The sequence below is a fragment of the Apodemus sylvaticus genome, chromosome 8 (assembly GCF_947179515.1).
Source record: "Apodemus sylvaticus chromosome 8, mApoSyl1.1, whole genome shotgun sequence".
Classification (NCBI taxonomy): Eukaryota; Metazoa; Chordata; class Mammalia; order Rodentia; family Muridae; genus Apodemus; species Apodemus sylvaticus.
Genome location: NC_067479.1, coordinates 78,837,104 through 78,851,856, shown reverse-complemented (window position 1 = coordinate 78,851,856; position 14,753 = coordinate 78,837,104). Strand labels below are relative to the sequence as shown.

The 14,753-nt window shown below is 42.0% G+C and overlaps 1 pseudogene; it reads right to left on the bottom strand.

Moving 5' to 3' along the window:
- Window positions 1-7,112: 7,112 nt before the first annotated feature.
- On the bottom strand, window positions 7,113-9,024 carry LOC127690778 (60S ribosomal protein L19-like; annotated as a pseudogene).
- Between the last annotated feature and the right edge of the window lie 5,729 nt (window positions 9,025-14,753).

Below are 14,753 nucleotides of genomic sequence, written 5' to 3'. Positions count from 1 at the left end.
GAGCTGGATCTATTATGGGTGGGGCCATCCCTGGGCTGGTGGTCCTGGGTTCTATAAGAAAGCAGGCTGAGCAAGCCAAGGTGAGCAAGCCGGTAGGCAGCCATCTTCCATGACCTCTGCATCAGCCTGTGTATGCCAGAAGAGGGTATTAGATCCCATTACAGATTGTTGTGCTCGTTCAACTTGCTGGGAATTGAACTCGGGACTGCTGAAGAGCAGCCAGTCATCTCTCCAACCTGATAAAATCAAACATACTTTCAAACAACTGCTGTAATTTTACAAAACACGAGAAACCCTGAATTTCACTAGTAAACCTACCTTCTGAAATGAGGAAACTCCACAGGGCTGAAGGATAATGGTACTTGAAGCAGTGCACCCTGGGTAAGACCACTTCTCAACGGGTCCAAGTGTGCCACTCAGCTCAGCTTTCTGTTTCCTTCAGCAGTCAGTAGGTCTGGGAGTCAGAAATTGGAAGTTTATAGCTCATGAACTGCCTGGGAGAAGGTCTTCAGGAAACAGTGAGGGTATCTTTGATCCCATGAGATACTGACACAGGGATCAGCCCTGATCCTGAGTGTCTGAGGTCAATTATCAGCCTGCAGGGTATGGAGCACAAAATGGAAAGAGGTATGCATTGGGTGGCAGCATCGGGCTGCTTCTTAAAAAACAAGCAAACTGCATTTGTGTTTGTATGTATGTGTACCTGTGTGTATGTATATGAGTTTGTATGTGCTTACATGATTATGCATATGTTTGTATGTGTGCCCATGTTTGTAGGTGTGGTTTTATGTGTGGTTGTATGTGTTTATGTGTGTGTGTGTATGTTTGTATGTGTGTTTATGTGTGTGCACGTGCAACGGTGCTCATATGGAGGTCACAGACTCTACCAGCGGAGTTGGTTCTTTCCATTCCCCATGTGGGTCCTGGGAATCAAACCCAGATACTCAGCTTGTCAACAAGTATCATCCTCTGCTGAGCCATCTCACCAGAACCACCAGGCTATGTCCGAGAACCACTTTGTCCACACGGGTAACAGAGCATGCACATTTCAACAGCCCTTCAGCTCAGCCATGAGAGACAACAGCAGTAATGAATGAAGTAAACCACCAGGACTCTGGTCATGTGGGAGGAGAAGCTGAGTCAGAGTTTAGTTTCTTGAGTTTAGATAACAAAATGTCAGGAGCATGTATATCCTTTATTTGCCCATATTTATAAGAATATTTATTGATTCTCTGTACAGCAATTCACACACATAACACACTTAAATAGCATACTATCCTTTACTTCTCTTTAAAGATTTGTTTTTATCTGTACAAGTGTTACCAGCATGCATGTATGTGCACCATGCATATATGTGCCCTTGGAAGTCAGAAGAGGGTGTCAAAGTCACATCATTGCCAACTGCTGAGTCAGTGCTGGGAACTGAACCCAGGTTCTCAGTAAGAGCAGCGAGTGCTCTTAACTACTGAGCCAGCTGCTCTGCCCCCACTCACAGCTCTTGAAATTAAGAGGAAACCAAGTAAGTAACATATTTGATGCCACTCAAATTTTCAAGTCCAGAAGGACATCTTGCTAATAATGAAACAAGTGTTTAATGTATGCCAACCACATGCAGTGTGTTAGGGTAATTCTGGACCTAGAGAGCTAAGAGAGGTGGGTACCACAGACAGCTCAGCAGTTCCTATGGCTAATCCTAGGCACTGTCTTCTTAATCTTCAAATAACACTCAAAAGTTTATTCTTTCAGGAGTTGTATGAAAGAGAAAACGTGGGGCTGGAGAAGGTTAAATTATACAGCTAGCCTCTGTACCGGCGTTGGGAGCCGCCTTTCTTCAGCATCTGATACAACACCGAGCAGACAAACCCAGCTCACTGGTATTTGTAAAGTGAAGCCTCTCATCTGCTTTTTCCCTGGGCAACCCTCCCAGCACTCATAACACGAAGCTGAGTTGCTCCCATTCATCTGTAGCCATCTTTTCCCTAGTGAGGAAATGTGGCCATGCCTTCCCCTCTTCCCTCCTTAACCCATCCATGTGTGCTCCCCATGTGTGCCATCCTGACAAGGATGCCTCTTAGTCACCTTCAGTCCCTCCATTTCCACAGTGTGTGTGTGTGTGTGTGTGTACATATACATACATACATACACACTCAAATTTCAAAGTCAATTTATGTTGGTGAGACCAATGTAAATGTGAGTCTTTGAAATGTCTCCCTTGGGGACGGGGCTGTGGGCTGTAGAGTTTAATTGTCAGAAAGTTTAATTGTTATTGTGCAACTCCAGCTTCCTTGTGTGCTGGGCACGCCATAGGTGCTAATAGTGAGGAAATCTGACTGCAACTCTGCTCCTCTCTTCATTAAGCTAATGGAACATTTTCCTCTCATTTTCTCCCCAGGGTGGCTGTAGGAGTACAACCTTATAATTGTCGCTCTTACTGTAATTGGAGGTGGTGGGAGTACCTATAATCTTATTGTCTTTTCTGTGTGGTTGTAGTTTATTTATGACCTATTGATAATTCCCAGCCAGCAGCAGAAAACTCAGTGCATTCAGCATTAGCATTCCCTCCCAGGAGAGCAACTACTCAACAAAGACTGTTATTAGCCCAAAAGAACACATACCAGGGATGGCCCACCATACCAAATATAAACTTCCTTCCTGCAGAGACTGACCCTTCTAGGTATCATGGTTTGTTTTTTTTTTTGCCACTAGAACTTCTAAAACCTTAATCTGTACCCTTATTTAGAGGTGAAAGTTAAGCTTCATCGACCATTTTGAGAGACTCTCTATAGCTACCATACCCCTGCCTCCAAGTGATGGGAGTTGTATTTAGCCATTAAATGTGTTGGAGTACTGTAACAGGGCAAAAACATCCATCAGCCTCCACTCCCTGGCTGCTGCTGCCCTGTGCTGAGTAAAATTTGGAGCCAGCAAGCCACTTACCCAAAGAAGGATGCCCTTAGAACCCAGTGTTGTGCAGGGTGATGCGATGAAGTAGCAACACTAGAATTCCAATGTTTCTTGATGACAGAATCCACATACCACCATTGACAAGATGCTGCAGTGTTTTCCTTTTCTTCAGGGCATTGAATACATTCTAAAAACTTTCCACAATCCATGTGTATTATATTTGGTTTATGCTAGGTGAAGACAGCTCATACGTTGAAGACTTTTCTGGTTAAAGTAATTCCTATTTGTGTACTGCCTTTTAATTTTGGACAAGAACATTTCTTCTGAGCTACACACACAAAGTTCACAGGTGTAAAACCTTTCCTTGGCACCCATGAAACTGTACCATTGTGTTTCTTCCTCAGCCTGAATCCTGATGATGGATTCAACCTGGGTACTGATGATGGAGAGTATGTGTTTTGGTTTTGTTGTTGGATCTTCTTGGAACAAGAAGTATTCCCACACTGAGGAGAGCAGAAGAGAAGAGGTGTCACTGGTGGGCCAAAGCCAGAACAGCTCTCCAGAGGCTTCCGTGCTGGGTCTGGTTTGTATTTTATATTCTAAAACCACAAGGTGGGTTGAGGGATGGAGGGAAACAAGTAAGAGTTTAGAGAAGTTTTACACGGCAGTCAGCAGCAGCAGGTTGTTAGGGGAAATGACTATTGTCTCAGCCATTTTTCCAGGCCATTCTGTTTGAGGTAGCACATGACGTCATGCTTGGCAAACAGGCAGTACAGGCGGTGCTTTAAGTAAATCACTAAATAAATCGATAAATCTGCATCTAATTAATTGGCCTGTCTACCTCATTCTAATTTATTTTTGTGACACCGTGATCAAATACCCACCAGGAATGACTTAAAAGAAGGTTTGTTTGACTGACAGTGCAGTCAGTCCGTTAGATAGGGAAGGCATGGAAGGGTGGCCTAATCTGTGGTGGCAGGAGCTTGTAGCACAGTTCACTTGCCAACCAGGAAGGAAAGAAGCAGGCTGGAACCAGAGTTGGGAGTAACCTTCAAAGGAATGTCCCTTGTGATCTATTTTTGCCAGCCAGGCCCCACCCCACCTTCTATAGGATTGTAAAGTAGTGTAAGACAGAGACTTAGCATGTTAAACATGAGTCCATGGGGACAGTATACATAGTCAAACGTTTGAATTTTTAAAACTAATAAATTATACATTAATACTTATCAGGTATCTAAGAATTCAGAAAGCACAATGCTGAGAATCTTTATGACTATTTCATTTTGTACCTCTGTGGTAGGCGGAATAATTACCTCCCCAAAACGACCATGTTCTAAAACCCAGGACCTGTGAATATGTTATCTTAGATGGCAAGGTCCTTACAGGTGTTACTAAATTAGGAATCTTAGCATGGAAAGTGAACATGAGCATTTGCTGAGGACCTGTTTCCTAGTGTGTTGGCCTGAACTGGTTTTTCATTGTAACCTCATGTATGGTTTGGATCTGAAATATCTTCCAAAGGCTTATGAGTTGAATTCGGGATTCACTTCAGTGTAGCAGCGTTTATAGGTGAGACTTCGGGGAAGTAATTAGATCCTGAGAGCTCTGATCTCAGGCTATCTTGTCTGTAGTCTGCCCTTGCTTTGAGGCTGCCATGAAGTGAGAAACCTTTCTCTCTCTGTGCACCATGGTTTACCGTGGTCCAGAAACAATGGTGCCAAGTGACCATTAACCACCAAGATAAACTTTCTCCCCCCACAGTTGATTTTCTGTCATTTTGGCACAACAAAAATAAAACAGCATACCTCACATAACTAGAAGGAGAAAGAATTCTCTGGGCCCTTGTCTGAGGAACAATTACTTCCATTCATGAGGGTATGCCCTCATGGCCTCTGTGCCTCCTAGAGTTCCCATTTCTCGAAATGTCTAACATGAGTCTGGGGAGGAACATCAACCTTCTGCCTATGGCAAATGCTAACATAGATTCCAACCACTTTGCAAAGCAAAGCCACCATCATGGTGATGGGGAAAGATATATTTAAAGGTGTCCAAATGACTTGGTTCACCTTTCTGCCTTTGCCATGCAAAGGGACGACTGTCTTTGTATCTGAATTGTCTTTTGAAAAAAAATGGATTCTCTGCAGGCTCTGAAAAGACTAAAAAATGCAGTGTTAGCTGTCCTTCTGAAGATCCACCCTTCTATCTTCAACCATCAGACAGATAACTTTAACCATTAGATAGATAGCTAAGTTTTTCATTTTCTAAAAATGTGTTCAATTAGAGCTAGTCATGTAGTGTGGTAGTATCACATGTAAGAGGCCCTGGGTTCCATCCAAGCACCAGAAAAACAGACTAAAGCAAAAAGCCCAACAGGGTTGTTAATAGTTCAGCATGTCTGAAATCAGAGCTGTCTTATGCTTCCTTTTGACACCAATTTCCTTTGTCTCCTTGTTGTAGACTAGACTCTCACGCTATTTATACCAAGAGGGAATAAACAGTAGTTTTAGAGGCAGGGTTTAATGGGTTTTTAGATCTATATAATACAACTTTTAGAGTCAAAAATATAAAAGATATCATACTCTACTTTCAATTCAAGCCCAAATTAAGACATCACAGTCTTAGTGGGCGATCACTTAACAAGCCTCTGGCATCTGTCAGTTCACTATTTTCTCAGCAGGTCTAGATTAGTAATCCTAGCACTTGGTAGGCAGATATCTGTGAGTTCAAGACCAACCTGGTCTACAAACCAAGTTCCAGGACGGTCAGGGCTGGCTACACAGAGAAACCCTGTCTTGGGAAAAATAAATACAAGTTGAGTTACATGGATGTCAGGAACGTGGATGGTTCACTCAAAGTTGGTATGTACTGTGGTTCTATAGTAGATGTGAATGCTTGCTCATCAGCCCTAACTTGCGAGACTACTTTTCCCCTTCCTATGCAGTGAAAGTTCAAACTCCCACAGTTTGGCTCATGGATCAAGGCTGAGTTAAGCATGTGTCCCTAGATGGTATAAGGATCTTCTTGAGACTTTATTGCCAAAGAAGAAACGAGGTTTTCTCTTCCTCTTTGGGGAGGCATAGAACAATGTGAAGCTATGATCCATCGGCTCTAATGGCCACTTCTCCAGAGGACAGGCATGTGCTCCACGACAGGCGGCAGTCGAGAACTGAGCGTGGGCCAGACGAATGGGCAGATCACGTGAAAATTCAATATCTTTAGCCACACCTTACTCAGCTGGTCCTGAGCCTAGACTCTGAGCACACACACAAATACAAAACAAACAACAAACAAACAACAACAACTCTTGAAAATCCAGTTCAGTTTGATGTGGATTTGTTATTAAAGTTGAATATTTTTAATTTCACTTTTCTTTTTTTTAAAAAAAAAAAAACCTGCTATCATAAGAATGTATATAGCAAAAATGTTTTCTCCAGATTTCCCTCCGCCAAGTTCCCACCTCACAGCTCATCTTTAACTTTTAAAAATGCAACCTTATAAAATATTCTTCATGCACATATAAACACTTATAAAAGTATCTCTCTATTCCTTCCCCTGCTTTTTCATGAAAGGCAGCATATTAAACAAATGGCCCTTGCCCTTGACTGTTTTAAAACAGCAAACACTACTCCCTCTCTCTCTGATAGCAGAAGCTTCATCATGCCCTGTTCAGCTACAGAGCACTGCAGGATTTAGTCTGACCAGAACCTTGTAGCTACAGGATCCATTGTGATCAGAACAAGACGGCTTTGAGGAACTGATTCAACTCTGTGGGAGAAAATAGTTTAGCCCCATGATAAAGATTAGTAGATCTAAGTTTACATAAGTTTTGCATCTATTGAGGGTAGTGGTTTTTTTTTTAAGATAATCTTTCATATGGCGCAGACTGGACATAAATATCTTATGTATCGGAAGATGACCTTAAGTGCCTGGTCTGCTCTCCTAGGCCTTCCTCGTGCTGGGAGCACAGGTATATGCTACCTGCCCTAGCGCTCTCTCTCTCTCTCTCTCTCTCTCTCTCTCTCCTTTTTTAATATGTATGTATCTTAATAAGCTAATACTCCCCAGAGGTAAATGCTCCCTCTGAACAGCATTGACCATGACTGTTAAGAATGACCCAATATGATCTTTTTCTAAAGGCTTGTTTTATTTTAATGACTGATCCTTGTGAGGCCACAGCCATGCCACTAAGAACAGACACGAGGGAAGCTTTATTGCTTGGTCTCTTCCTCCTTGGACAGTCTTGAGGATCTCTTCCTTCTTAGCCTGGAGGTGCTCCTCCCAGTGCTTTCATGTTTCCTTGGTCTTAGACCTGCGAGCCTCAGCCTAGTCAGCCAGCAGCCTCTTGTGGATCCTTGTCTGCCTTCAGCTTGTGGTTGTGCTCCGTGAGAATCCGCTTGTGTTTGAATAAATTCCCCCTGACCTTCAGGCACAGGCTGTGATACATACGGTGGCCAGTCTTCTTAGATTCCCGGTATCTCCTGAGAAGCCGGCTCCTCAGAAGCAGGATCCTCATCCTTCTCATCCAGGTCACCTTCTTGGGCATCCGAGTGTTGGCGGTACTCTTCCTCTTTCCTATGCCCACATCCCTGCCCTTCCGTCAGGACAAGGTGTTTTTCCGGCAGCGAGCCCGGGAATGGAATAGACAGGCTTCCAGATGATCAGCCCACCTTTGATCAGTTCCTGATCTGCTGACCCGAATTGGCAATGGCGATTTCATTGGTCCAGCCAGACCTTCTTTTTCCCACAGTGGAGGACACTAGAGGCAAGCCTCTTCTGTAGCCTGAGCACACTCGTGGCTGCGGACGCAGCAGCAAAAGGAAAGAGCTCCCAATATGATCTTGAAATATGAGCCCAAGTCAAAATACACTACAACTCAATCTGGGTTCACAAATATATTTTCCTTGATATAAACAGTATAAAAAAATTCGGCTACTTTCCAATATTTAAAAATTTTAAACTAGGATTCTTCACCTTTGTGTTTTAATATCTCACCATATAATTTTATATGAATATGCTTTTAGTGTTTCTTGGCTGCTTGGATTGCTTGGGTCACAAGACTCTAACAGGTTGAAGGCTAGTCACAATAATTCACTATAGATTTACCAAGGAGACCTAACAGTAACAGTAACACAAGGCTGACAAAGTAAGTTCTTCCCTAAGTCAGGAGAGAACTGATTCCTGAAAGTTGCCCATCTTCACACCTATGTGCGTGCGCACAACACACACACACACACACACACACACACACACACGCACACATCATCATCATCTATTTAAAACATTTTTAAAGAAACCTTAGTACATAAAGTACTTATAAGAGGATTTTTTTTATTCTAACTGGCAAAATTATTACAATAATTATTTGGCTTTAATTTACAAGAAATAGGCAGCTGGCTGGTGGTTCAATTATATGACCCAAGAGAATGTCTCAGTCCTATTATCCGATTACTTTCCAGGAAAGAGCAGATAAGTAGTTAGATATGCAAATTTCTCCTAAGTACCTTATCCAAACACAGAAGCAGCAGGGAATGTTTCATTTTGTTTTGAGGTTGTTGTAATCATGGCAGTGGGGTTTTGCTGTGATTGCTGTTGATATTGGTTTGTTGCGGTGGCGGAGGATTTGAAGATGGTTGGCTTAGATGGAGTGCTTTTCCAGCATGCTCGGTGCCTTTGGTTTGATACCTAGAACCACAATAAATGAATAAAGAAATAACTATTCTTTTAAAACTATTCTACAGCTAAAGGTCAGCAGGAAGGAAATTAAAGTAAGGAAATGGCCTTCAGTCCATCTTGCCAGGGGGAGGGGTGTCAGGGTGATGAGTAGCACAGTCCTCAGAATCACATCCCTGAAGCCTCTGGGGCTGGTGGCCCTGGTATTTATTAAAATGTATATGAAGATGAGGCTGAAACAAAGAGGAACATTAGAAGAATTGCTAAGGGTGTAATTGGAACTCCCTTAACTTCAGTCTCTCTTAGCTGGTGGAAAACCAAATCCAATTCCCATAGAAAGAGGGAAAGGGGGTTTTAGGAATGGATAAGTGACCTGAGATAGCTCTAGGAACTGTCAGTGGAATGGACAATCTCTTGAGAAGACTCATGACAATGCGTGCTTACCTGCATATCAGCACTCACCGTCCTCCTTCTTAAGTTTGGCTCTGGAAGCAGGCAGTGCGTCTATATCACCCAGCAGCTACAAAGTTGCTTCTATGACCATCTAAAGCGGCCTAGAGGAAACACCTAGGAATACTGAGTTCCCATAATAAGGCTAGGCCAGCCACTCTGTAGTGAGACCGGCAGACAGCCAACGGGCTCCTCATGTGAAGCATAGAATCCCCCAACTTTTAAGTGAAAGAACTCTGAAACAGGCAAGATACCAAGAAACCTTAAGTGTCTGAGAAAAACTTCCAACTCGGTCTCAACAAAGCTTTAAAAAAGAAAAACCACCTCACAACAAACAAACAAACAAATAAACAAGCAAAAAACTCAACAAGTTCCAACTTGGAAGAAATAAAGAACATAGAAGGCGATGGGAAAGGAGAAATGGAATTATTTCTCGGAAAACCTGCTTTAGATCCAAATTTCCTGAAATGGGAAGTCTAATTAACATGGGCATTCAGAAAAAATGTAAATATATATATTTACAGTACAGTAGAAGAAAACTTGACAAGCTCTTCTGACATCAGAGTACTGGGAAGCCCCCACTAGTCTGTGTGTCTTCAATCCCAGCTCTTATGAAAGGCCAAAGGACGGAAAACTCAAGGCAGGTGTAGACCACATAGCCAGATAATGTCAGAGAGAAAGAAAGAGGCTGGGGACAGAAATCACGAAATGTTACAGAGGAAAGACAGATGATACAATGTCAGAATTATACCATGACAGAGGAATGGAGGGGTGACTGCCAACAGGAAATCATTCATGAGAGCCGGGTATGGTAGCACCCGGGGAGACGAAGGCAGGACAGTCATGACTTTCTAGCCAACCTTAGCTAGAAACCTTGGCAGTGGGTTCCTGGCAAGCCTGGAATACATAAAACACTCTTTAAAAAGTTCATGATGATTTTCCAAACTAAATGAAGAGTTTTCACATTCCAAAGGCCCTGGCTGAGTCCAACACAACAGATAAAACATACTAAGCTCAGGGCTGGAGAGATGGCTTAGTGGTTAAGAGCACTGACTGTTCTTCCAGAGGTCCTGAGTTCAAATCCCAGCAACCACATGGTCGTTCACAACCATCTGTAATGGGATCTCATGCCCTCTTCAGGTGTGTCTAAAAGACAGCAGCAGCATATTTATCATATATATATAATAAATAAAATCTTATATAAACATGTCATTTCAGAACTCAGAAAACAGAGGATCTATAAATCTTCACAGAGGTAAAACAGGCTGGATATAAAACACTCAAATCTGGAAACTGCCTCACATTTCTTGCGGGTAAGGGGGACACGGGAAGCCAGAAAAGGGTGAAAGAAGATAACTGGAGGTTAAGAGTCCTAACTTCAGTTGAGATGCCATTTGAGTGACATAGGTTGAAATCCAAAGTCAGTTTTCATGAAACCAGTGCAGAGCCAGTCCTTCATCCCTGAAAAGCAGAGAGGGAAGCTGATTACGAAAACTCAGAATCCATTGGACGATATTGCACACACTCAGAAGGAAGGGGAATCCCAGAACAACAGTACTTAAACATGAGGTCACACTAGGTCATGTCAAAACCACAGTTCTGACATCTTGAAAGAGGATGGAGAAAGGATGTGAGAAGGTAAGAGCTAGAGGATGTGGGGAGGGGCGGGATGAAATCCTGTGTCTGGACATGACATGGCTGAGGCACAGGAACTGGCAGCAGCTGTGGTGACCCACAAAGGACCAAGGCAGTCAATATTCCATCTGCTCAGGGGAGGGGCTCATGAGTCCTCATCCCTAGCTGAGAAGCCATTGTCAATGGGTGGTCACTGGAGGAGCGTATCGGGTTTTTCTTTTTCCTTTGGGAGTGTGGCTGCTGGTAGGTTAGTAATGGCTCCACACAATACACACATGCACTATTGGCCTTAGTGGGTTATGCGGAAAAAGAAGAGGTCATGAATGTGGGAGATGTGCTGGGGGTACCTGGGGCATGGGAAGTGAACAAGATTGAGATACGTTGTATACATGTATGAAATTAGGGGTGAGATAGCTCAGGAGCCTTGACACCAAGCCTAATGACCAGAGTTTTACACACACACACACACACACACACACACACACACCACAATACTCTTAGAAATAATAAGTAACCATACACATGCTACCCAAAATGCTAAACACATATTTCAAGAGACAGAAATCAAACACCTTAGTGTCAGAGGCTCCACCAACATACATAAAATAATTAACAGTTTTAGTCTGTTATTAAAACCATCAAATTTTTTGGTGTGTGAATAGTCATTACTAATCTTAAAAAAATATTTGTACCTTTAGTATTAGCCAATATTAGAACTCCAAAAGAAGTTAAACTCATATGATATTTATGCTGTATAAATATGAACTCAAAGTTAATTTTATCTTTTTTCCCCAAAACTACATTTAATCTGCACCCGAAAATATGGGACTCAACTCAACTCAGGTGGTCTTAAATTTATGATGGAATGTTAAATTTTATTGAGGGAGAAAAATAAAATATTATTGTGTTTAAATTAAGTTTGTAATTCAAAGGATTCACTCAGTTGGGCTTCCAAATTCTAATTTTAACATGAGAAAGTCTTGATCACAAATCTTTGCTTTAAAGGTTTTTGCTTTCCAATCTAGCATCACTTAGAAATGAACTAAAGAGAAATCGAGTGTATCAGGGCTCCACCCGTTTCCTTAGGAGCCAGCATCACATCTATAAAGATTAACTCTCCTCTCCAGCAGGAAACTCAGCTGCACTGAGTAGAACAGGCAGTGTTTTTCCTTGCTAGATCATTTGGAAAAGTTGCTCAGCTAACTGAGAAACATTTAATGACTTTTACTTGTAGTAAAATAAAGGTGATTTGCTTCGTGGCAACAGTGTACACAGTTGAGAAAGTTAATACATTAACTTATTGTGTTTTCATGTAAATACTTTAAATACTAATACTTTGGCAGAATGTATTAGCAAGGAATATAATATTATGGTTCATGGCTCATGTGGTAGCTGAAAAGAATTAATTGTATAAGTAATCAGGGAAAACAAAGTAAATGTTCCTCTTGGCCTTGTACAATAAATATGGAATTAAAATTACTCAGCCTCAAAAATGCAAATAGAATGCATCTCTCCCAGCTAAAAAAGAAAATAAATACATTTTCAAGGCAGAATTTTTATATTCAATTTCTCCAAAAATACCAGATTAATTTCAGAACCAACCTCATCAAAATTCACTTCATTTTTCCAAAATTATCAAATATGTCCTTGCTTTTAAAACAATGAAATTATTATTCATGTTCCTGAACAAGATTGCTTCCTAGTCAGAACACATTTTAAGGAAAGTTATGTTAATCAGTGCAGAAAAAAAAATCATATAGCACTTCAGTGTATTAAATATGAGATTAAACTCATAGTGAACTTAAGAGAAAATAACCACTGTCCATTTAAACAGATTAAGCATTGGGAAAGGGTAAAGCTTAAAAAGAACTCAATAAAAAAAATTATATTAAAAAACAAAACTCGACAACAGACTTTGTGTTAGACAACAGCGCCCCCTACTGGAATTTCGAAGCTGCCTGGCTCGACATCCTGAGAGCCTTCAGAAAAGGATTGGTGGTGTAGATAGAGGAAAGAGAATCCTTTAGGACGTTCAGATCTCTGCTGGACATCGGGGGGGGGGGGGGGTCAAGGATGCCCGTGCTGGAAACATTTCTTTCCTCTGTGTCATTATAAAAGCCAGGCTCATCGTTTGGCAATCTTAATATTCTTTACCATAAGTGTGCAAGGCATTTATTCAGCTTTGATATTTTATTTACTTTTTGAGGATGGCCTTGACCTTCCGATCCTCCTGCATACACCCACATCCAAAGTGCTAGGATTACAGGAGTGTACTACCATGCCTGCCTGGGTGGGGGACTGGGATTTGAACCCCCTTCTTTGCTCATATTAGGCAATTCCTCTACCAACTGTGCTATACCCAGTAGCCTTGATTCAGATATATTTGGAGTATCTCTTTAGTCAGTGTGTAAATACATGATAAATGCATGACATAAGAAGAAATACCTGGTTATGCAATTATCTTGATTAAACTTCTGTTAACACACAAGGTACTGCGGAGTTTGCTTCATACAGCAATCAGACATGATGACATTCATACCTTTAAATACACACATATGCAGATATCTTACACACATGAGGATGACAGGCAAGCTGTGGCTCACAGTAAAACCTTGCACCTCAAAGTTTACATAAGATGAAAAGCTCCATCTCTGAGCTAGCTTGCTCCCCACCAAGTACAGGTTTATGACTTTAGTTGTTACTCTTTAAACAGACAAACACCCTTCATCATCACAAGAAAAGTTATTAAAACTTCGGAGCTTATAAAAGGTAAAGATGTTGATAAATAGATTGGCCATTAAAACACTTTAAAAATCCATATAAAAGCCAAGTTGTATTTTAGATGCAATAATTAAAAAAAATCAAATAGCTAATAAATTGGCTGATATCCACTACTAAAAGAAGCCCCAGTCCAGCTAACTTGCTAAGCGTTCGTACATATCTCCAAGCAGAAAGCACACTAGCGAGGAAAGTACATTGAGAGAAAACTTTGCAGGCATTTTTACAGATGGACAAAGGCTGACGACACATGGAAAGATGAAATGGAAGCAGAGTGTGAAGACCGAGCTTGGTTTGAAAAGTCGAAAGGAGTACATAGCACTCAGCACTGTGCTTGCCATCCTCTGCCTCTGTCTACGGCGCCACCTCCACTATCCGACACTGAGGGGCTGTGTAGTTCATGCGGGGGGTTTTAAGACCCACAAGGAAGGAACAAGACCCAATCAGGTGAATCCCTTCTCGGAGGCTGTACTCACTCTCCCAGAGGGGCGGGGAGAAGCTGGCGTCTGTCTTCCTGAGAGGTTTGGAAGCACATGAAAAGAAATGAAGAGAGAGCAGGGAAAGTCAAAATCTGCAGTTCCACCGTTTGAAATACACAGCAAAGCCATTTTATAAAGGGGTGAAAGGTACAGTGGGAGGTGTCTTCAGACAAGTCACTTCTCATGGAAACTGGGTCAAAAGCTGTATACAGTGATGGGCTGACCCATCACCAGGCAAGAGCCCCGGATCACATCCCAGCTTCTCCAAGATCAAATCTAACCCGTGTGAGGCTGAGAGCCATTGAACCTCTGGGTCTCAGTTTCTTCCTCTTTCAAAAGAAATACATTTGACAGGTTTTTTTTAAAAGCAGGATCTTTGGTGGTAAATATATTTTTATGAGAACTTAATGTTTGCACAAGATAGAATCTAAGAGAGTGCCTCAGACAATGGTGGTTACGCAAGATGGGAACAGGCTCACATCAGCGAGAGTCCAGTCAGTGGGGTATGTTCTCTGAACTTCTTTGGCCTTTCATCTGTCCTTCGATAGGTGCTGGTTAGGATCTACTGTATGTCCCGCTCAAAGCAGGGGATGGGATGCAAACTGGAATCCAATTCAAATCTCTCCCACCTAAGAATCTGCAATGGTGGAATGAGACCGGTGGCTATTCACCAGTCAGGGCTGCAGGTGTCCGTTGCCCTGATGACTTGTCCAGAAGATCTCAGGCAGGGGTGGGAAGGTGGCAGCCATCACCAAGGACTCTTGGAAGAAAAGGATCCTGGGAAATAATAGCATGGCTACCAGAGGTGTGAGTAATCCCAGGGAGTCAAGAATGTGT